Below are 22,967 nucleotides of genomic sequence, written 5' to 3'. Positions count from 1 at the left end.
AGGTCTGTACTGTTCAAACCAGGCAGGAGCCCTGATGACATAGCAGGTTACACACACATCGGACTGCTAACCAGTAGGTCAGCAGTTCAAAACCAGCAGTGTGTCTGCAGAAGAAAGATGAAGCAATCTACTCCCTTCAGGGGCTGTGGTTTCTGAAACTCACGGGGGTGGGGTGGGGGGAACAGTTCCAGCCTTTCCTGCAGGGATCTAGGCAGGGATGCTAGGAGTCAAAGTCAACCCACTACCAGTGACTGTTTATTGTTGTTGGAGAGGGGTGCAAACCAACAATGCTTGTGTTTGGCAGCAATCAAAGCCTGCTCATACCACAAGGACTCCCTCTATGTACATATTTCAATAAGCAAATAGAGAGTGCCGCCCCACCCCCACATCAGTCAGTGTCTCATACTGTGGAAGCTGTATTACTGATATTTTAAACACAAGCCGGGTCCGCATGGTGGACAGGGTTTGGGGCACTTCCAGTCCAAGACAGACTAGGAAAAAGGAATCAGCTATCCACTTCTGAGAGATTAGCCACAGAGTGCTTTCAGAATACCAGCCATTGTGGCTGTACTCTATATATATAGAATTGTAAAGTAAACTTTACTCACGTAAAGTTCATTAGCAAACAGCTGACACTAGACATTCCTTGTCAGCAGAAAACTTTCTTAAGAAACCTGAGTTGGACATTTGGGCTCTTGGCAAAAGCCCGTTCATAAGTCAGAGGAACTGGCATTTGCTCCTGCGGAGGACGGACGGACAAACAGACAGGGCAGGAAAGGGGACAGTCAGCAGGGGAAGACAGGGACGGTCCCTCTGAGGTAGAAAGTGTGCCCTCTGTGACCGAAGGATGGACACACTGTAACTCTGAAGACACCTGTGTCTTGAGGCAAAGTCCTCCCTATGATGGCTTGGCCTCCTTCCTAGCTCAGTAGGCTTGCAAACGGAGACAGACACAGACCCCCAGGGCTTTGCAGCTGAGCCGAGCCCAATGGGTGAGTGGCCAGACCGTCGCTGAGGGGGCTGCCATCCTAGGACAGCCACCCACTGCACCCTGGGTTTTAACTCCAGCCAGAGAGCTGGAACCGTGGGGCTGAGGCAGAGGATGGAGCCTGACTTAGCTGCTTGTCAGCTAGGGCCAAAGACCCAGGGCCTCGGGGAGATGGCTCGTGTCTGGAATGGCTGCCATTTCTGTCCCCTGCTGGAGAGACAGGGTGGAAACAGGTCCGACCAGTTGTGCTTCTCGGTTTGCAGCGGGAGCACCTCTCACCTGCATTTGCGGTGTGAGACCAGAGGGCACATTCCAGAAGGACTGGAGGCAGAGGCCTGGGTTGGGGGTGAGACTCAGAGAGTGCCTGCAGAAGGCACCCACAGATGCAAGCATCGGGGTGCTGGGGATCTTGAGAGGATTTCAATGAATGTTATCAGTAGAGTGCCGTGGGGTGGGCTCAGCGTCCAGCTAGGACCCACAGGCTGCAACAACGTGGGAGACAGACAGTAAGGGTGGCCCCAGCCTAAGGCGCATAAAGGACAGGTTAGAGATGAGATCTGAGTTGAGCAGCCAGAGGGCAACTTTCAGGTGGTGAGTTACGGGGGGGGGTTGCCGATAGAGAGAGCAGGTGGAGGAATAGGAGCAGCAGAAATTAGGGAAAAGGTAGAGATAAGAAGGAAGTGCTATCCTGAACTACTGCTTAACTGCTTCTCAGAAGATTGAAGACTGAAGGCCACCCGAGACTACAGGGAAGAGACTAGATGAGGCCTCATGGGGAAATCGGCCACAGAAAGTCCCAGGACACAGTTGTCCTCTGGCCCTGAGTCTCTGACTCCACAGAAACTGGACGGGTATTCTGGTCTCTGGTTAGTTTTAGCAGCTGCGACGGGCTTGATCAGTAATTGATACCGAGTGTGCCATGCTGAGGAACATGCCAGTCGGAAGGTCAGTGCTCTGGACGCGCCTCCCATCCAAGACCCTGATGCGTCCACCCGCCCTGTAACAATGAGAACCTTGGAGACCCCCACAGGGCAGCTCCACTCGACCCTACAGGGTCATGGTGAGTCAGAGTCCACTTGATGGTGACTGGCTTGGCCTTGTGGTGCATGGTCACCTGTGGTCACTAAATAGTGCAGTCCGTCTTCAGTAGCTAGAATCTGTGGTTGATACAGACACACTACTCTGGGAATGGATGGAAGTTAGAGTCCCTTCAGGGTGCCACTAGAATGACTGAGAACATCACCGGAAACCCTTGGGGGCACAGATCCACCCAATGACAGTGGGTGCTGGGACAAATGAGCATATCCGGAGGTGCCAAGAGAACCATGGCAGCTCCACATGGCTACCCAACATTCCCGAGCACCCCCAAAGCCCCCTAATGCTCCCCATAGCTAAATCCCATTTTCAATCTCCCCCACAGTCCACTTGCCCAGTGAGTTCCCATTCAGAGCACCAACCAGACCAGCATGGAGGCTCCGGTAGACATCTAGAAGTCCCTGATAGATCCCATGGAGCAGAGAGCCACCTGGACTCTCCCCTGCTTTCCTGGCCCCAGGGTGGGCATGCAGAAAGCAGGGCCATGCAAGGCTGACTCTCAGGTCCTGAAACCCTCCCTAGCTCTGCACTTCCTGTTGCTGGGTGCCATCGGGTGCTTCCGGCTCAGAGCGACCCTGTGTACAACAGAACATAACACTGCCTGGTCCTGCGCCACCCTCACAGCTGTTCCTAAGCTTGAGTCCATGGTGGCAGCCACCGTGTCCATGCATCTTGTTGAGGGCCTTGCTCTTTTTCACTGCCCCTGTGCTTTAGCAAGCACCATGCCTTTCTCCAGGGACTGGAGGTCTCCCCCTTCTGCATTCTGCTCTTCAGCGAAGGCTTGGGAATGCTGTGCCCAGGCTTCCAGGATGGGTCTCCCTAGCCCCTCACTTCCCCACCAGATTCTCTCTAAAACCACCAAGTGTCTTCTCAGCTATTCCCCACTCCTTGGGGCCGTCTCTCCCAGTTTCTCAGATAATAGCCCTCTGCATGCTTGCCATCGGTTCTTACTCTTCACAGCCCTCTCGCTCCAAGACCACAAGGCACGCCACTATGTCCAGCAGCAGAAGGCAGGGCGGGACTTGGTACTGGCACCAAGCAGCCCATGCCTGATGCTTTCACTGATCCGATGCCCTATTCCCTCTTGCCAGAGACAGGCCTTCCAAACTTGAGCTACCTCTCAGGGTCTTCATCCTGCCATGAATTGAACAGATTCTAAGGCAGCCCATTTGCTTGGTTTGGGGGCAATGACATTAATGTAGCAGTAAACCCAAATCCACTGCCTCGACGAAGTCCATGCGGACTCCTATTGGCCCTATAGGATAGAGTAGAACTGTCCCCATAAGGTTTCTGAGATGGTAGGTAATCTTTATGCAAATAAACGGCCCCCTCTCCCCCCCCCCCCCCCCCCCCCCCAGAGCAGGTGGTGTGTTTGAACTGCTGACCTGTGGTTATGGGCCAAACGATCCATAGAGCCACCTCAAAAACTCTCAAACTCATTGCTATCCAGACAATGCTAACTCATAGAGACCCTCCTAGGTTTCCAACACTGTTCACAGAAGTAGAAGTTCCAGTCTTTTTCCCTAAGTTGCTGGTAGCATTGAACTGCCAACCATGCAGTTCACAGCCCAATGCGTAACCACGGCACCAGGGCTTCACGTGAGGCCACCAGGGCTCCTTAAATACCTCATGATGAAGCTTTGAAGAACAAAAAGGTATCTTTAAGAGGGAGAAGTCTGAATCCAGGGTGAGGCTTTCCAGGAAAGCCCTTCTCTCGCCCAGCTTCTGGCAGAAGCACAAGTATGCATCCCCGGACGCCCTCAGTCACAGCCGTTGTGCAAACATCGTGTCTCATGCACTTGAGACAGAGGGCGAAAGAGCCAAAGTCACGGAGATTTGAACAGAGAATGCACGGAGCCCATGACTACATCTCGGAACAACCTTTCCCAATAGCCCTTACTACCTTGATGGAATTTCCTTGCTCACCTCAAGGTCAGCAGCTGGAAACCACAGAGTGAAAGGAGAGGCTTCCTAGAACATGTGCACATATGTTGCCATGATCATTTTCGAAACATTGTCACTCTACTTGAGCCCTTGGTATCAGCTTGAGGTAGGGATTGTTATAAGAGCTGTAAGAGCCCCCGCTAAAATGATTTATGGGGGATAAAAAGAAGAGAAAGAAAGAGAGACTTTCTACTCCCGTAAGATGTTAGAGGCATGGGAGAGAAACCGTATCCACGGTACCGTTGACGAAAACTGCGTGGGGAGTGGCTACAGACAAATGGGAGTCTCACTGGGGAGGATACGAGTGATTTTTCAAATAAAAACACACAGCGCACTATCACTTACAGAGAGGTTAACGCATGATGCAGGACACAGGACAGGGCCATGCTTCCTTCTTGTTCACAGAGACTGAGCCAGCCTCCTGCCACCTACCACCAGAAGCGTGCAGCCGCTGGGAGAGAGGAGGAGAGGATGTCTAGAAGAGCAACACTACTGAGCATTAGCACATGCTCACAGCCCTTCCTTTCCAACACAGGCGAGTGCATCCAAAGAAAGGTGGTGATGAATGGAGGATCCAGCAGAGGGACCCAAACTGATTTGGCCTACTGAAAACAAAACAAAACACCCTGCGCCCTCCGAGTCAATGCTGACTCATAGTGAGGCTTGTGTGTTCCGGAGACTGTAACTGAGTACAATTGTAACCCAGTCTTTGCTGGTGGTCTCAAACCACTGACCCCATGGATCGCAGCCCAATGCTAAACCACTACACCGCCAGAGTTCAGCCTACTACAAGCCCCCTTTCCATGAAGAAGACTAGTCAATGCCCGCCTGACAATGAAAAGCTTTTGTACTATAAGCCTCAACCCAGGATAAAGTATGTGGTTGTTAGATGCCACACGGTAGGTTCTGACTCAGAGGGACCCAGGGATGACAGGATGAAAGACTGCAAAGTTTGGGGCCATCCTTACAATTGTCCTTATGTCCGTGCCCATCGATGAAGCCACTGTGGGCATCCATCTTTTCCCGGGCCTTCCTCTTTTCCCCTCCGCTCCTTCACTTTACCAAGCATGATGTCCTGCTTCAGGGACTGGTCTCTCCTGCCGACATGCCCAAAGTATGTAAGAGGAAGTCTTGCCATCCTTGTCTCTCAGGGGCATTGTGGCTGTACTTCCAAGGTAGATCTGCTTGTCTGTTTGGCGGCTGGTGGGCCTATCAATATTCTTCTCCAGCACCATAATTTAAATGCCTTCTTCAGTCTTTCTTATTCAGTGTCTGGTTTTCACACTCATAAGAGGAGATTGAAAATACCATGGCTAGGGTCAGGTATACCTGAGTCCTCAAAGTGACATCCTTGCTTGTCAACAATTTAAAGAGGTCTCCTGCAGCAGATTGACCCAATGCAACTCATCTGTTGATCTCTTGACTGCTGCTTCTGCAGCACCCCCTGGATAGATTCAGTGCCCACCACACCCCCTCAGGAGGGTGGTGTTACCCACTGTGGAAACCACTGGACAAGAGGGCAGTGGGGTGTGGCAGAGTCCCTTTGATTGCTGTCAATAGATTGACAATTCCAATTTTTTAATCCCATCTCTGTTGGGTCGCTTGGTGGACCCCAAGCTTGATAAAGATCAACACATATGGTTGGCTTTTCCATCACTTCCAATATGTGTTTTCTAGCTCTCTCTGTTCCATAGCACTAAGTTTCTTTGGGGAAAGTAGATGTGCAATAATGAGTCCACAGGCACAATATTCCAGGGTTGATTCGCATTCTATCTTTAAATCCCTCTCATGTGGATATAAGAGCATATTTGCAAAGGAGAAGCTGGCCAGTCTCAAGAATGATGCCTTCCTACCCAATGTGTCCTGAACACTGGGCCGGGGACCCTGCTAATGAGGGTCTGCATTGCTCAGCAGCTCCCACTGTTGGCAGAGCCCACTGTGAAGCCTGTCACTCACTCACCTTCAACCATCTTGGCTATCATCTCTTCTCTTTGAAAAACTAGCTTACATTTTCAACACTGTCCGGTTACATGTTGGGCTGCTAACCACAAGGTCAGCAGTTTGAAACCACCAGCTGCTCCCCAAGAGAAAGATGATGCTTTCTACTCCCATAAAGAGTTACAGTCTCAGAAATCCATAGGGGGTAGTTCAACCCTGTCCTTTAGGGTCACGATGAGTTGAAAGGGATGGCAGTAAGTTTGGTTTGGTTTTGAGTCTCCCAAGGAAAACCATCTGAGAAGCCTCAGTCTCAGAGCCCATTGCCCCTTAATTTTGATGACAGAATAGTGTTTAGGGAGCAGGAGAACATGGTCAGTCTGGTACAAGACAGAGGTCACCATCAGGGAAGGCTGACATGTGAAAGTTCATACCGAGTTGGGTGATGATTTTTCTTTACTAGCAAATGCTTCCCCTTATCCCCATTAGGGTGAGGACCAGACTTCCTCCCTCCCTTTTTAGCTCTTCTCACTCAACTCATTGCCGCGTTGTAAAGTGACCCTACAGGATGGGGTAGAACTGCCCCTGTCGGTTTCTGGGACTGTAACTCTTGACATATGTAGAACGCGTCATCTTTCTACCACCGAACGGCTAGTGGATTCGAACTGTTGACCTTGTGGTTAGCAGCCCAATGCTTAACAACCTTCTTGCCACCAGGGCTCCCTGTTACCCCTAGTGGTATGTATAGTGACAGAGTTTAAGCTCCCTTCCATGGAGTTGATCCTGACTCACAGTCCACCCTATAAGATAGGGTCGCACTGCCCCTATGGACTTCCAAGGCTGTAACTCTTTACATGAATGCACAGTCTCTTCTTTCTCCTTCAGAGAGGCTAGTGGTTTTGAACTGCTGACCTTGTGTTTAACAGCCCAATTTATAATCCACTAGGCCACCAGGACAGAGCTAGTGCCTGTTATCTGGCTCTACCATTCCCAATTGCCCTGAATTAACCCTGACTCATGGAAGCTCTGTTTTAGAGCCAACGAGCTCTATAGATTTTCCACGATGGATTTTTTTTTTTTACCCCACAAAGCAGTCTGCCAACAAATCTATTCCCTGTGCACCTCTGAGTAACACATGCTGTCAAGCTTTTGGTCTGAGCTGAGTAGGATGCTCACGGATTGGTTGGCATATTTACTTAACTGATGCATTCACTGAGCGAGAAAGGCAAGTGAAAAATAAGAAAAGATCATCTCATGTCCTCAATCAAAAGGAAAGGTACACCATACAGGGGGCCTTGAGACCAGGTACAGCCTTCGGATCAAGTGATGGAGAGGAGGCAGGAGAGGAGTCTGGGCGCCCCACATTTGGGGGCCCATGCTTCTAATTAAAGAAGCGTGCGAGCGCACGCGTGGACGTGGTCCCTGGGGCCCCCGCTGCGCACTGGCCCAGAGGCAGCCCGGGCGGGGCGGCAGGACTCTTGACCCCGCTGTCTGGCGGGCTGATTGCAGTGCTGCGTGTTCACCCACACCACTTCATTGCCCCCTTCCCAGAAAGTAATAAAACAGAAGCCTCGCCACGAAGCCATGCCATTTCACTGCCTTCAATTCCCTCGGACCCCTCCGCCTCCACGTCCTGCCTTCCATTTTCACCGTCTCTCCTCATTGCCCAGCACCAATCCACCCCCTGCCGGCGTCCTGGTTCTTCATCGAACTTCCCCAATATAGAGCGCAGCCCACGGAGAAACTCTGGCTGGGGTGATTGTTGTCGTCTCTTGCGCGCAAATCAGTCCTGCCAGAGACGCCTGTGATACCTCTTTGTTTCCAAGCGGCCTTCTTTCTCCGCTCTTGGGGGAGTGGGTGTCTCCTGGGAAGAATTCCCAGCTCAGTTCTACAGTTTCTTTACAGGGCCTTCGCTCGGGGCCATCTTGGCCTAGAAACACACACACACACCATCCCCTCATATTTCTGAAGAAGTATGAATTCACTGGGAATGCTAACTAACCAATTTTACACACTGAGTCCCTTTTAGTAACTGTATCAGAAGCCTAAGTGACCACATTTAAACCACATTTAAACAATACAGTAACTGTAGCAGAAGTCTGCCTTCCTATGGCTGCACACACTTAGTGGCCATACCTGTCAAGGAGGTTGAGGAGGTGTGAAGGGCTTCCGTGGACTTCCTGTTGATAGAACTTACTATCTCTCAGAGATAAAGTGACAGGCAGGCGAGGCTTGCTTTCTGTGTGTTCTCTAGAGAAACAGGTCCAATAAGATAAAGATATTGATGTGGAGATGGGGGTGGCAGGAGAAGAGAGAAGGGGAATGAAGGATTTATTTCCACATTGACACACACCAGCGCATACACACACACACACACACACACACACACACACACACACACAGTTCCCTTCCATGAACCTGCGCGCCAATGCTCCTAGGCAACTAACATACACATAAATGCTTGTGCATTTTGATAACCTATACACGCACCTGCTGAGGTGTGTTTGTGCAGACACACACACACAAGCGGAAGGAAGCTTTGTGTGCGCAGCAAAAATGATTCTATGAAGAAGAATCTCAGTTAGTTCGCTGTGTCATTAGACTAACAAATTTGGGACAAAGCAAATCAAATTCAACTCTGTTTGGATTAAAGCAGAAGCAATACTCAGATTAGAAGACAGCGATAGAAAAGGCTCAAAGGTCAGAAGGGAGATTCTGCCAGTGGCTCCCAGAAGAAAAGAAAGAGCTCCTTGTTGAAAACAACTATCCGTGTGGGTTTCCAAGACTAACACGCGACGGGAGTAGAAAGCTCATCTTTCTGCCAAAAAGTGTTTTTGTGGTTTCAAAGTGCTGACCTTGTAGTCAGCAGCCCGATGTGTAACCAGTGCACCAGCAGACGGCATCGACTTCATGGCAGTGAGTACATTTTGTCGGCTCTTTTTGGGCGCTGGTCCTTCTGCCCATTCAGGAAGTCACGAAGGTATTAACAGAGTTCAAGCCTGTTGTCATGTCCTCCGGCCCCACGTTACCTGTCACCCTCTCCAGAGTAGAGGGCAGTGGGGATTAAGCTATTTAAGGGTCCGGAAGTGATTTGCTCACTTGGCAAACTTCAAGAAGAAGTCATGGACAGCTTAGATAACTTGGAGTGTTTAGATCTCAAAAAAGGCCCCCAGCATTGTGAGTAGCTCCATCAAGCCCGAGTGGAAATGTCTTCCCGATCTGTGCACCGCACTCGGTCATCAGTTGTATTTGGAGATTTAGAGTGTTTCTTCGCTGTGGCTGTTGTGAGGTGCCACCAAGTCGATCCTCACCTCTCCAGGATCTAATCTCACTTGATAACGTGTCCACTTGCTTCTTAGAAGTTGCTGTAATTGTTGCTATGTGGTTTGTTATTGTTAGATCAGTTAAGTTGCTTCTGACTCATAGCCAACCAACGAACCACAGAACAAAACACTGCCCAATCCTGCACCACCCCACTGCTGCTCTCATGTCTGAGCCCATTGCTGCAGCCACTGTGTCAATCCCCTTATCAAGGGTCTTCCTCTTTTTCACTGCCCCTCTACCAAGCATGCCGTCCTTCTCCAGGGACTGGCTTCTCCTGAAAATATGTCCAAAGTATGTTCATTCGGACCCAGAATATTTTGTCCTTTCCAATATCAGTTTGTTTCCTATGAACCCCAAACCAAACTTACTACCATTGAGTCAACTCTGACTTACCGCATCCCTGTAGGACAGGGTAGAACTGCCCCTGTAGGCTTCCAGGACTTCAATTCTTACGGGAGTAGAAAGCTTCACATTTCCCTGCAGAGCAGCTGTGGTTTCAAACTGCTAACCTTGTGGTTAGCAGCCCAACATGTAACCGCTACAACACCAGGGCTCTCTATAGGTGCCCTAGAAATGCAAGAGTGAGTCTCTCCCCATTGGAAAAAAGTTGTTGGGGATAGGGTGTTTGTGAGGGCCCAGAGTAGCCGGCCGGAGTTGGTCTCTCTCTGTAGAGGGAAGATGGTAAGCCACCCATGCTTATTACAGTTCATCTACTGTCCAGCTACTGAGTGATCTCACAGACTGCATGCTCGCTGACAGAGGGCAGACACAGAAGAACATGTATTACCTGACATGTCCCAAAGGGAATGCACAGGAACAGAATGTGCACTAGTGAGCATCAAAATCTAGATGTGAGGAGCGAGATTGACGACAAAAGTACACTCTGTCTCTTTAGGGGTGAGAGGGTGTTCTACTATTAGTTCATGATGGCTACCCACAACTGGGTAAGTATACTCAGAATCATTAACTGGTAACTTAAATGCCTGTTAAGTATGTAAATTAGATCCCAATGAATGTGTGTGTGTGTGTTTTAGAAACAAGCCAACTACTGATGTTCCCTGCTCAGAGCATTCCCAGACTCCCCTGATCCATAAAAGAAGGCCCAAAGTGCTAGGCGTTATGGAGGCTCCACATGGGCTGGGACTGACTGCCATTCTCGACACCCCACTCTTCTCTTCTTCCTTCTCAACTTCCTTCTGGCCACTCAGAACTGCCTGTCACTTCCCGATGCACCATCAGGTCCTCACCACCACCTGGAATGGGCACCTCCTGACTTCCCATTCTTTGTCTCTAGCATATGCCCCTTTTCTGGTTCATAAGCACCCCCATCTCAAACCCTGTCACGACAAGAAAACTTTCCATGTGCTGTTTCCCATCCGCACATCCTGTTTGGAAAGATGTCTCTTCATGCATGTTGTCCATTCTCCACTTGGAATGTTTTTGTGTCCCCGAGTTTGCGTGTTCTTCAGGTATAATACTTACTAGTCCTTGCCCCAGTAGTGGCTCACCAATATTGCCTCCCAGGCTGTAGCTTTTGGTTTAAAGTTTCTATTCCATTCAATGTATCAAATGTTCCCTTTATGGAAACTCAAAAACTCTAAACCAAACTCACCACCGTGGAGCCCATTCTGATTCATAGCAAGTTGATAGGAGAGAGTAAAAGTTCCCATGTGAGTTTCTGAGACTGTGACTCTCTACGGGAATAGTCACCCTCTGGAGTCTTCTCCCAAGGAGCGGCTGGTAGGTTCAAATGGCTGACCTTGCAGCCTCATGCATAACCCATTACGTCAACAGGGCTTTGCGCCCAACCCAAAGTCATGCTTTTGGTGTAAAATCTAAGTACTCATTTCCTAGCCTTAGATTTGGGAGTGTTTGGGTTTTTTTTTCCCCCTTACATCCTTTTCCTAAACATTTTATAAGTTTGCATTTAAGTTCGTGATACATTTTGGGTTCACTTTTGTATGATGTGTATGGCTTCATTCGAGATTAATTTTGCTCTTATGAAAGGTTCCTTTGTTGACTTGTTTTTATACTTTCATCAAAAATCAGTTGGGCATAGATGTGTGGATTTATTTCTGTATTTTTACTTTTGTCCCACTCTGTTCATTGTTATAGCTATATAGTAAGTCTAAACATCAGATAGACCGATTCCTCCTACTTTACCCTTCTTGGTCAGAATGTTTTCGGCTGTTCTACAGTGCATGCCTCTGCATAGACACTTTATCATGCACTCATCTATGTGTACAAAACTTTGTTGTTGTTGTTAGGTACTGTTGAGCCTGTCCTGACTAATAGAGACGCTATGTACATTAGAACAAAATGCCTCCCAGTCCTGCAGGATCCTCACAATTGTTACTATGCTGGCGTCCCTGGTTGCAGCTGCCGAGTCAATCTATTTTGTCAAGCATCTTCCTCTTTTTTTGGTTGGTCACTACTTCTCCTTCAGTTTGTCGCACTCTGGTGACTTGTGTGTTGCTGTGCTGCTGGAAGCTATGTCACTGGTATTGCAAATACCAGCGGGTTTCAGCAGTGGTTACAGACGAAGACCAGGCTGTGAAGAGGAAGAAGCTGTCCACTCCTGAGGTATTAGCCACCGAAAACTTGATAGATGGCCTTTCTCCCTTTGTAGCATCAAAACATTGTCAGATACCAAACATTACTGGAGTCTAATTTACTTTTTTTTAAGAAGACCATTTTATTGGGGGCTCTTACACCTCTCATAACAACCCATACATCAATTGTATGAAGCATATTTGGACATCTGTTGCCAACATTATTTTCTAAACATTTACTGTCTATTTGAGCCTTCTATATTAGCTCATCTTTTTCCCCTCCCTCCTCCTTTCCCCCTCATGACCCCTTGATAAATGACAAATTATTATTATTATTTTCACATCTTAACCAACTACTGTCTCCATTCCCCCATGGTTTCTAATTTACTTTTGAGACACTATGCTTCTTTTCCACTTTCTAAATTTTTATTGAAAATGTCATCACAGTTGATTTTTGCCTTTCATTAAGCTTTCCATTACCAAAAATTCAAGATTTATTGAATTGATTGTACCAAGCACCTATTTTGTGTTTGGGGAACTTGGCCAACCTTTCAAATGCAAAAATGGAAACTTCTTTTTCCTTTCCTCAAAGAATGTAAGGCTTTGGGGCTTGTGGCCAACTTCAGGACTTGTTTACTTTTTCAACAAAATGCTATTCCGTTCCATTTTTACAGTCAGATTGTAGTGTTCTTCCAATGAGCCCTGGTGACGTAGTGGTTACACCCGGGGCTGCTAAGCACAAGATCAGCAGCTTGAATCCACCAGCCCACCGGTGACGCCCTGTCAGCCAGTAGTCCTGACACACCTCTGGCTCTGTCCCCCCTCAGCGTGCACTGCCTTTTATAAGTCATTGTAAACAGCCAGGAAGAGCGGTCATTCCTCCTTAGATTCCATTCCCATATATGGCTAGCACTCACTACATCCAGGACATAGGGCCAGGCATTGAGGGGTGCACATGCCGCAGTTGCCTCTCTCCCCTTTGCGGAGTCAGGGCACAGGATGCAGGGCAGAGAGGGGTGGCACCATGGTACCAGTATCTCTCGGGCCGAAGCGGTGGACAGAGCCTGAATGAGAAGGAATCGTGTCTGGACAGGCCTGGGCTGACTTGGGCAAGTGGCTTTTAGGAAGAGCCTAGTTACAGGGTACAGAAGGGCTACAGGGCTGAGTGCCCAGGCTAGAGGGCAAAAGAGGTACAACAGCTAAAGGAAGGAGCAGGTCCTGCAAGGGCCAGGCTTCTGGCCACATTAGCAGAAAAAAAAAGACTTGGGTGACATGTTGCTGGCTCACAGAAAGCAGGCCCTCCTCCCTACCTGGCTCTGAACAAGCTGAGGATGGAAGTAAAACAAGAGACCCCTCTGATCACTGAGAGAGGCTAGGCTGGCAGGACTGACTTATGCCACCTGTAGATGCTGCCAGGAAGGTGGGCTGGTCTGCCTAGAGGAGGGCCCTAGCCCCCTCCTTGATGCAGGTGGAGAAAAGAGGTGCTTGTCACCCCGTCCCAATGGAACTCAGCCCTGTACTACCTAGGGCAGAGGTCATGACAGATATGGCCAGATACGTACACAGAAGGAAGCCTGCTCAGGTGCTCTAACTCCCCTCCATGTGCAAGACCTCAGCGGATCAGCATTTGCAAAGGTCCCTCTGCCTGTGGTTTAGAGAACTGACTGAGGGCAGAGAACAATTGTTTGTTTGTTTGTTCCCTAAGGAGACTGAAGAACAGGAAGCCAGGGAGCTCTGGCCTGGGAGCGAAGTGAGCTGGGTGCTGGGGCTGGGAGATGCCCAGCGGAGCCACCAGCTCTATTCTCCTCTCCTTACTGAATTACAGCTCTTCCGCACTGCATCCTCTCGCCTGTCCTCTGTCCTGGCTCTCATCTTCTTTTCAGTTTCCTAGAGCCCATCACTTGTAAGGAGGATGAGGCAAGGCATACATGTGTGTGCCCCACCCATGACACGAGGGTAGGTGTCCCCCTCCCGCTCCCACCAGACCATATGGAATCGTCAGTAATACTTATTATCCACTTTAATCATCGTGTAGTACAAGTTCCAAATTGCTTAAGTGTGGTCGACACAAAAGCCAACACTAATGACAACATGCTGAGTAATTGAGGGGATGCCTCTTTTAATTTCTCTCCTTCTTTCCCCTTAATTTCTATTTCGTCCTCAAAAAAAGTCTTTGACGACAAGTTCACAGATAGTGCAACCTCTCCAAACGCACTGCCACAGAGCCCATGGCCACTCCTAAAAATTGACCTGACAGGAAGGGATAGAATCGCCCTCTCGGCGGTCCTGACATGGGCATGCTTTATGAGAGCAGAGAGCCTTACCTTTCTCCCTCTGAAACTGTGGCTGGCAGTTTCACACTGTGGACCTTCCAGGTCACAGTCCAACACAGCCTGACGACAGCATTACAGCGGAAACACCGGAAGACTGGACAGATCAGTGACTCTAACAACACCAGCAGAAACGAAGAACATCAGTTTGTGCTCATCGCATGTGCAGATGAAGCCACATGGCCCCAAGTGCCAGTGTCATTGGGTAATGATGACAGCTCGCACCGTAGAGCATTAGAAGCAGAGAGCTCACAAAGTATATTTTCGGGGAGTTTTGCGTCTTGTGAGTATGCGGTTCGAATACAGAAGTTTTGCTCTAAAATCCTCGGCACCTTCACTAAACAAACATGTCAAACTGCTCCTCATCATAGCCCCCATTTAGGTCGATGTGCTTCCTCGCCGCTCTCACCGCTCTCACCCTTCCCCGAGGATTCCTGTGCTCGCTGATTTACACCATATCGAAAAGACAGTGTGGGCATCTTTGAGGGAATCAGATCGCATTCCCTTTAAATGTTTTGTTTGCTTGGGGAACCCTAAAAAGTCTGAAGGGGCAATATCAGGGCTATAGGGTGGATGGGACAAGGTTTCCCCACGGATTCTCTTGGGACCAAACAAACACAGTTGACCACGCTCACTGCCATCGAGTCAATTCCAATTCATAGTGATCTTACGGGACAAGTAGAACTCTCTGTAGATTTCTGAGACCACATATCTTTGTGGGAGTGGAAAGCCTTCTCTTTTTCCCTCAGAGCAGTTGGTGGTTTTGAACTGCTGTCCTGGTGGTTAGCCCCCCAACTCGGAACCACTATGACACCCAGGCTCTTTTCTTTCAGGACTTCTTTCACTTCCCTCCAGTCGATTTTGACTCACAGTGACCTTCATAAGACGGGGTCAAACTCCTCCTGTGGTTTTCAGAACCGGTGCCTCTTTGCAGGAGTGGCAAGCCTCCTCTGGCTCCCATGGAGCAGTTCTCGGTTTCGAGCAGCCCAGCATATACCCGGGACTCCTAACATCCCAGGGATTCCAAACAACAGAGTAGAACCATCCCTGTGCATTTCCAAGCGTGTAACTCTTGATAGAGTCCACCTCCCCGTCTCTCTCCCACTGTAGCGACCCTACAGGACAGATTAGAACTGGCCCATAGGATTCCCAAGATTGTAATCTTTATAGAAGATTACACAGAAATGCCACACCTTCCACATGCACAGGAGGCTTCTAACTGCCTCATCAGAAGCCAAGGGCTTGCCCCGGTGCCGTGCCACCATGGCTCTTAAAGGTCAGTGCATACCGTGATTTTAACTTGCAAACCGAAGTCTTTCCCGTTAAAAAAGTTGAAAGGGCGAATGTCATCAAAGATATGTTTATAACATCAACACAAAGCTGTGAGTCGGCTGCTGAGGTGCGACCAAACCCCTCTAGGAATTTGGCTTCTCTGGATTAGGGTCAAGATTTCATGGAAGCTTGTGCTTAATTAGATGCCATAAAATCAATTGGCCTAATCTTGTGTTTAGGACCACTGCTGTCCTTGCTAGTTGGTTGCCTGATAATGGAGGTCTTAAAAGTGTGTAGACAGCCATCTAAGGGGCAGTAGTCACTCTCTGTTCCCCTGGAGCAAGACAGCCATCTAAGGGGCAGTAGTCACTCTCTGTTCCCCTGGAGCAAGAGAGGAAGCAGGAGGGCTGGGATGGGAGGAGAAGGGGGAATGCGTAGTAATGGCCCCCATGCACCACCGCCTCCTTTTCCAGGAGACCGGCAGAGCTGGATGCGCCCAGCTGCCATTGGGGAGCATTTTGAGAGAAGGTTCTACAGAAAAGTCCTGATCCAAAGGGAGAAGGTGCAGAATAGAATGCCAAGTTCTCCCGGAATACAACGTGTTCAGAACTGTGGAGGCTGGAAGAAACTGCAGATACTGTCTCGAGACTCTCTTGTAGCCTCACATCCCAACTATCCCTGGAAGTCTTCAGGAAAGCAAACAGGAGTTGAGCTTCACTGGTTGGGAATGGCTGCCCTAACCAGCAACCCCCCTCCTGAACTATCTGTGTGGGGTCCTTGAACGTTTAGGGGGGGAACTTCGCGGCTGTGAGGTCACGCTATGAGGCAGGACCAAGTCAGGAAAGAAGGTTGAGAATGCAGTTGGTGTCCATGGTATCTATGTGGAGAAGCAGTGGGACTGCTATACAGCCAGTGCTGGAGAGTCTCAGCATGAGTATGAGATCGTGCCAACTGTGGGAAAATACAGCATGGCATCAAACTAAGAAAGAAAGAAAGGAAAAAACTCAAGCCCTCAGTGCCACGCAGGCATTCTGACTCATGGTGACCCTACGGGGCAGGGTAGAACTGCCCCTTGTGAGTTTCTGAATCTGTAACTCTTTTCAGGAGTGGAAAGCCTTGTCTCTCTCTGGAGGACCGGCTGGTTGGTTCGAACTACAGGCCTTGCAGTTCACAGCCCAACATGTAACCCCTACACCACCAGGGCTTCTACCTCAGAGCCGCACGGTCACCTTGAATAGTCATCCCAAAGGGATGGCCACTTAGGCCATCTCTGCTTTTGCTGGATGGCAGACAGCAGTGGCATGCTTCTCCTTGTCCAGATGGCCATGGGTCTGTGTGCCTTCTCTGCGATAGTCTGGAGGTGTGGACCCATGGCTTTCTCTTTGCTGGCACTGATTTAACCTCTCGAAGGGCAGGAAGAGAGAGAGTTTCCATTCCCTCAAGCCCTGGGCCTTCTGGGTGGGTGGGTGGGTGGGTGATGAGATGGGTCTCCGGATATCCCTGCCAGGATGCCATGAGGATACACCCATTCGACAATCTTGCATGGGGTTGTTGGGAATGACTTCCTCTTCTCTGGGACCAGCTTTCACTCTGGGTGGCTGGTCCTCCCCCATTCCTGGTCAGAATCCTGCACAGAGCTCTTTATATGGACAAATACCAACCCCCCACCCTACCACGAACTAGGGTCCACGTACCTTCTTCCCACCTGGACTTCTCACTTTTAACTCAATCACTTGTATGTATTTCCCCCTGTTCTCCAGACCCCACTGTGGTGGTGGTGGTGTGAGAGCGTGTGTATGACTGTGTGTGTTTAAAGACGAAACAAGAACAATTATTTATAAAGTAACCCCGCTCCTCTGGGCTATGCCAATCTCAGGTGCAGGACGTTGGAGGAGGGCAGGGGAGGCTGTGGACACATGGCCAGGTGAGGCCAAGCTGAAGGCCTGGGCAGCTGTTCCTGGTACAGGGGCAGAGCAAAGGGTTGTCCAAAGGATACTAACCATTGACCCAGACAAAGGCTCTGTAGAGTGTTGCTTGTTTCACAAAATAACTCTTAGAAGGTGGGGAGGGGGTGGGGGTGGAGTTGCAGAGAAGTTTTCTTCTTTCCCAGGGACTTCTGGCCAGCAAGGAGGCCCTCTTCCCCACAGTCCTTAGGCTTCTTTTGACCCCAGCGCTCTCCTCTCCCAGTTTCTTGGGGAGCTCAGCCTGGGCGCCACCCCCACCTTGCAAGTGAGTGCAGGTGCTCAAAGCTGAGAACTTGAGCTAAGGGAGCAGCCTCCAGAGAGGCCCGGGGGAGGGAGCATCTGGATCTACGTTTCCCCAGAGAGGGCCTAGCAGCATCAAGTCTAGCGGCCACTCCTCATCTGTCTCCATTTACCTAGAGCGTCCAGCGCGAAGACGTGCGCCCTCGTCTCGGAGAGCGGTGGTCTGCGTGCGTGTGCGCGCGTTCGTGCGTCTCCCCCTGTGCGCGTAGGACAGGGAAAATTGCGGAGGAGTTGCAAACAGCTGGTCTACCTAAAATGCCTGATGACAAGCTAAGAAGGAAGTGGTGAGGTCTGCGCGGCTCAGGGAACAGTCTCCTTGTTCTCTTCTGTCATCCCTAGGCTGATCCCTGATCGTCCACTCGCCAACCTCCCCGAGATCAGGGGCTGCCCGCGGCCTCATAGGGGCTAAGCTCAGCCTCTGCGGGGGCCTAGGACCTGGAGACCGGACCCTGGCCAGCGGGCCGGTAGGGCTAGGACCTGGGAGGAAAGTCAGAGGGAGCCGGGGAGCCAGACTCCAGCAGGACAGATGTCTGGTGGGGAAGATGTGGACACTTTCAGAGAGGGGCCGCTCCCAGCCCAGTGCCCGGAGAAACTTCAGGAAGCACTTTGGAGGGCATTGCATTCAATGGAGTCAGAGATTCTACCCCCACCCCCACCCCAATGTCAACCCTTGGGCAGTTAGAACAGAAGCGACCCCAGGTGGCCTGGACCTAAAGGGGAACTCGGGGCCTGCAGATTAAGTGTGGCGCCGCGTGGGCACGGGTCTTGGGATATTTGAGAAGTGTATGTTTTCTGGTCCAGGCCAGTTTGGACCCTGTGTCCCCTGGGGACTCACCCATGTGTCTTGGCACAGTGGGGACCTCTCCAGGAGAACCCGGCACCCTCCTATTCCAAGAAAGGGGTCCGCTGTCACGGGGCCCTCCTCCTTCCGCAGCCACTGGAGCTCCTGGGTGCTCGTTTTTTTACGGGGAAACGGTTATGGGACCCCGGAGCCTGTTTGAGCGCCTGGGAATCTCCTGCCTTCTGAAACTCACTTGGCGACCAACTCGCTTCTAAAAACTCTGAGACCAGGAAACGGGGAGACGAATGTCTCATTACCGCTTAAAAATTGTACAACCCCTAACGACGCTTTTCACTGCTTTTTTTCCCCTTTGCCTCCTCTGAAAAGAGAAATTGCAAAAGTTGACTTGTTATTTCTGCCCCCCCCCTCCTTGCCTGACTCTTCTGTGCACACCCTGGAGGGGAGCCCTGGCTCCAAAGGGACGCTGTGCTCTGAATAGAACGAATTGATACATTGAAGCTATTTACATTTGCAAGTCTTTCTTATTTAATGGAATCTAGGTAAAATGTGCATGTATGTAATCATCCTGGCAAATAAAATTGACACCCCCCACCCCCCAAAAGTGTCCTTATTCACCTCGAAAACCCTTGTAATCATAGGCTGGAGGTAGGGAGAAAGTGAACACAGGCGTGGGTGCAGTGTCCATTGTAGTGAAACGCTCCTATATCTTTTAATTTTTTTCTCTTAATTTTAACGGACTGTAGGAAGGGGTAGGTGGTATCAGGCACCGCGATGTCGGCCGCTTCTCCACAGCTCAGGACCAGAACGCTGGGGCCACAGGTGCCAGGGACTAGGCCGGCAGCCGCGGGCCACAGCGCCACCTCGCAGCCCGCACAGCACGCACGACTTCGGCCTCTTCGCCGCCTTGCCTGCCGAGGGACTGAGAACCCCAGGACACCGCTGGGTCTAGCGGGCGCGCAGGCAGCTTTTGAGGCGAGCATGGTCTCAAAGATGACCTGGACCAGAGAAGCCCTTCCCTGTGACATTTCTCAGCTCAGCGTTTAGCCTCGGAGGGAAACCTCACTCCTTAAAGACTCATCCTGCGACGCAGAAAAAGCAAATAGATCAGTGTAAACTCTTTTCTCCTCCTCGTTCTCTTAAACAAATCATGTACACATGGGCGAGGCCTGGGTCGTTGTTAGAAGTGGCCACCCTTTCGGGGCAATTATCCATCAATTGTTCTCTGCGGGCACGTCCGTCCTCCTCCCCAGCTCAGGTGGCCGCGGCAAAGTCGCAGAAGCAAAGTGTACAACCCCACGCGGGCCGGTTCCAGAAGCTGGAACACTACCCTCCTCAGCGCCCCATCCCAGTACCGGGTTAGTCAGTCCCCGCTCCAGGACCCGGCAGCCGTCTGCCCAAGCGCCACCATCCACTGTCCGCTGCCCGCGCATCTGCGCGCAGCCCCAGCCTTGGCGCGAGGCAAACCCAGGCCGCTCGGCACTCCGCAGCGTCTTGGGCCAGTCCAGAGAGAAGAGGAACCTGTGTGAGCGGGGAATGAGTTTTAAAAACCAGAGGTGCTGGAAAGGGAAACGCAGGTCCAGCTTTCCGCTCCCTGGTACCGAGAGCAAGTTTGAATGTTCCCCAGGAGACGTTTTAATTTGCCACAGTTGCCACCAATAAAACCGGCATGGCGCACGATTCCACCGTTTAATAGTGCAGAGTAGACGGTTTTATTACGAGCAGGCAGCAGTATGGAAAATTTAGATTTCGGTGAAGGAGTTAATTGCTGGAGGGGGGAGCTGGGGGAGGGGAGTGTGACTACACACACACACACACACACACTCGCGTCTTCAAATCCAGCATAAGACCTAGGACACAAGGGCACAGTTCCCTGTGACGCCTCCCGGACAGCAGGGGACCCTCCAGTGCCACATGGACTTGGCTGATTACATGTTTAATTGATGCCCAAATCCTCTGTACCCAGAGCCTACCTTCCGCTTCAAATTCTGGGGATTTTGGTCAGAACTCTGGTTTTCTTTTCTTAGCCCCCTTCTGCCTCCAGGGGAGAGTAAGTGGGGTGGGGGGAACTCGGGAAGAGCCCCCAATGCAAATGAAGACTGCAGGAGGTGCTCTTTAGTTATGGAAATATGGGGACGCACCTCCAGGTGGCAAAAATTACACCCTTCATTTCAGTTTTTATTTTGGCTTGTTTTCACTTAAATTATTCTGATTAAAAGCAACCTCAAAATGCTCCCATTTGATCTGTCCTAATAAATGTGACCAACATACTATTCCCATGTGGAGCCTCGTCCCTGCCTGGTCCCTTCCCCAGAAGACCAAATAGGCTGTAAGTGAAGATGCCACCAGAGTGGCAGGTTTCTTCACACCTCCCTTCCCTGTCCCCTTCACCTTCCTCCCTCATCCCTTGGTCTCTCTTTTGAAATCTGCCACCAGGGATAGAAAATGCAGTCAGGGAACTAAAGAGGGTCTTCCTGGGACCACAACTGGGTTGGGGGAGGGGGGGGAAAGACCCTCCAAGCTGGGAGAGGGGAGGAGTTCTGAGTGACCCTCAGTGTTTGAAGAGGCCTATGAGGTGGAGCTCCAGGGGTGGCTGTCTGGGGGTCTTCCTGGGAGAGGAGGGTGTGTGTGAATGGGCGTGGATAGTACATTGCAGATGCTGAGGAAGGCAAGTGGGGTGGGGGGATGGGATTTGCAGGAGGGCAGTGGTGTGTGGGGCAGGTGCAGTGGTGACCACCTGCAGGGACACTACCTGGGTCTCTGGAATATCAACCCAATTGGCAAAGAAAACTGCCTTTGGTCACCAATCCTCCTGACCTAGGGTGGCAGCAAATTCATCCATCTGACCTGAGCCTTATGTCCAGGACACAGCCTCTATCCCCTCCCCCCAACCCTCCCCCCCGCCTCCGGACATCGGGACTATGCAGGACCCACTCACTCTCTCCAAGGCTTCACCAGGAAAGAAATATCTGAGGCTGCCCCACAAATTGCGGCAGAGCAAGGGGGGAAGATGGGTGCAAGAACCAGCAAACCTAGGCCCACCAGCCCTGGCTCTGAAGGATGCACTCCCTATCTGAGGTCCCCAGCTTCAAGGTCTCCCAGGACTAGGGAGACACCTGTTGGGTGAGTCAGGGGCCCCATGGGACCAGATACCAGCTCGGACCCCGCCCCCCTCCCTAACTCCCCAAGGGTACCTTGAAGCCCCTTCCTAGTCCCCTCAGGCCTGTACTACTAGCACTGCCTTCTGCTGGACCCTGGGGTGGGGGTGGGGGGGTGGGAGAGTCTGGTCCAAAGAGCATAGTGGTGGTGGTGGTGGGGGAGGAGGTTGAGGAACCTGGATACCAAAATTGTCCCTTAGCTTCAGGTCCCTGCTAGGCGCGACCCAAACGTTACCTGAGCCACCTGTGCTGTCGACTTGGCCCCCTCCACCTGCCAGTTGCCTTCTGTTTGACAGGCAGAGGCGGCAGCGAAGATGCACTTCGAGCCAGAGGCAGTCTGTCCAGTACCAGTTGGGTCCCCAAATGTGTTGTCAACACGAATCCAAAGAAAGGCGTCATCTTATTAAAAATAAATGAAATCAAATGCAAACATTTCTGGTGGGCGGCTTCCTGGGCTAAGCGCGGTTGGTGCGTGCAAAGACGCTTCCAGTAACGAAACGGCCATCGCGGAGAAGCCCCACGTCTCTGCGCGCTCGGGGCACAAACTCTCCCTCGGGCAACGCCAGGCAGTTTGCCGGGAAGGCACCCCAAATCTGGCCTGCGGGGACACGCTGGGGGGCGCGGGACGACCGGCCAGGCAATCGAACTCGCAGCCAGGCGCGGAGCCTCTGGGCCACGAGGTGGAGCCGAGCTCGGTGGAAGCGAAACCCACGTACTCCACCCCAAGGTGGCCCAGGCTTTGCCACCGACCTGCGCCACTCCTGCCTTCGCGGGCGCGTTTCTGGGCCTGGGCGAGCAATCGCGGGGGCCGCGCTCCTCGGGGCGGAAAGGGGAGCCACCAGCGAGCGTCCCGCCTTGGGGCCCACGGGGGCCGGACTGCGGCGTCCTCTCCCGCGTCGGTGCGGGGGAGTGGGAGGAGAGGGGCGGCTGGGGGTAGCTGCTTGGGAGGGGGAGCCCTCGCTGGGCAACCGATGAGGTGGCAGCCAGAGGTAGCGAGTGGGGGCGCTGGGAGTAGGCGGGGAGTACAAGGGGCTGCGCCCCGGACCGCGCCTAGTGGCCGGGCTTGGTGGCCGGGCCTCGGCCGCAGGGCTGGGGCGGCGCTCAAGGCGGCTGCGCCACAAAAGCCGGGCGTCCCTCCCCGCCGCCTGCCGCCCCTCCCCCACCGGCGTCCCGCCCCTCCCCTGGCCGCGGCCGGGCGGCGGCGGGAGCTGGAGGAGCGGGGAGGGGGCGGGCGCCCGAATATGCAGATGAGCGCGTGACGGACAGCTCGGCGTTCCAATGTCCCTCGGAAACTCGAGCGCTCCTT

General features: G+C 51.6%; 1 pseudogene; it reads right to left on the bottom strand.

The window, feature by feature from the left end:
* Positions 1-22,967, bottom strand: part of LOC101662716 — a 138,330-nt pseudogene that overhangs the window by 114,318 nt on the left and 1,045 nt on the right.

Source organism: Echinops telfairi, unplaced genomic scaffold (genome assembly GCF_000313985.2).
Source record: "Echinops telfairi isolate 266 unplaced genomic scaffold, ASM31398v2 ScPeMD7_7469;HRSCAF=8507_1, whole genome shotgun sequence".
Lineage (NCBI taxonomy): Eukaryota > Metazoa > Chordata > Mammalia > Afrosoricida > Tenrecidae > Echinops > Echinops telfairi.
The sequence above is the reverse complement of the archived record's forward strand: the minus strand, read 5'-3'. Positions and strand labels throughout refer to the sequence as shown.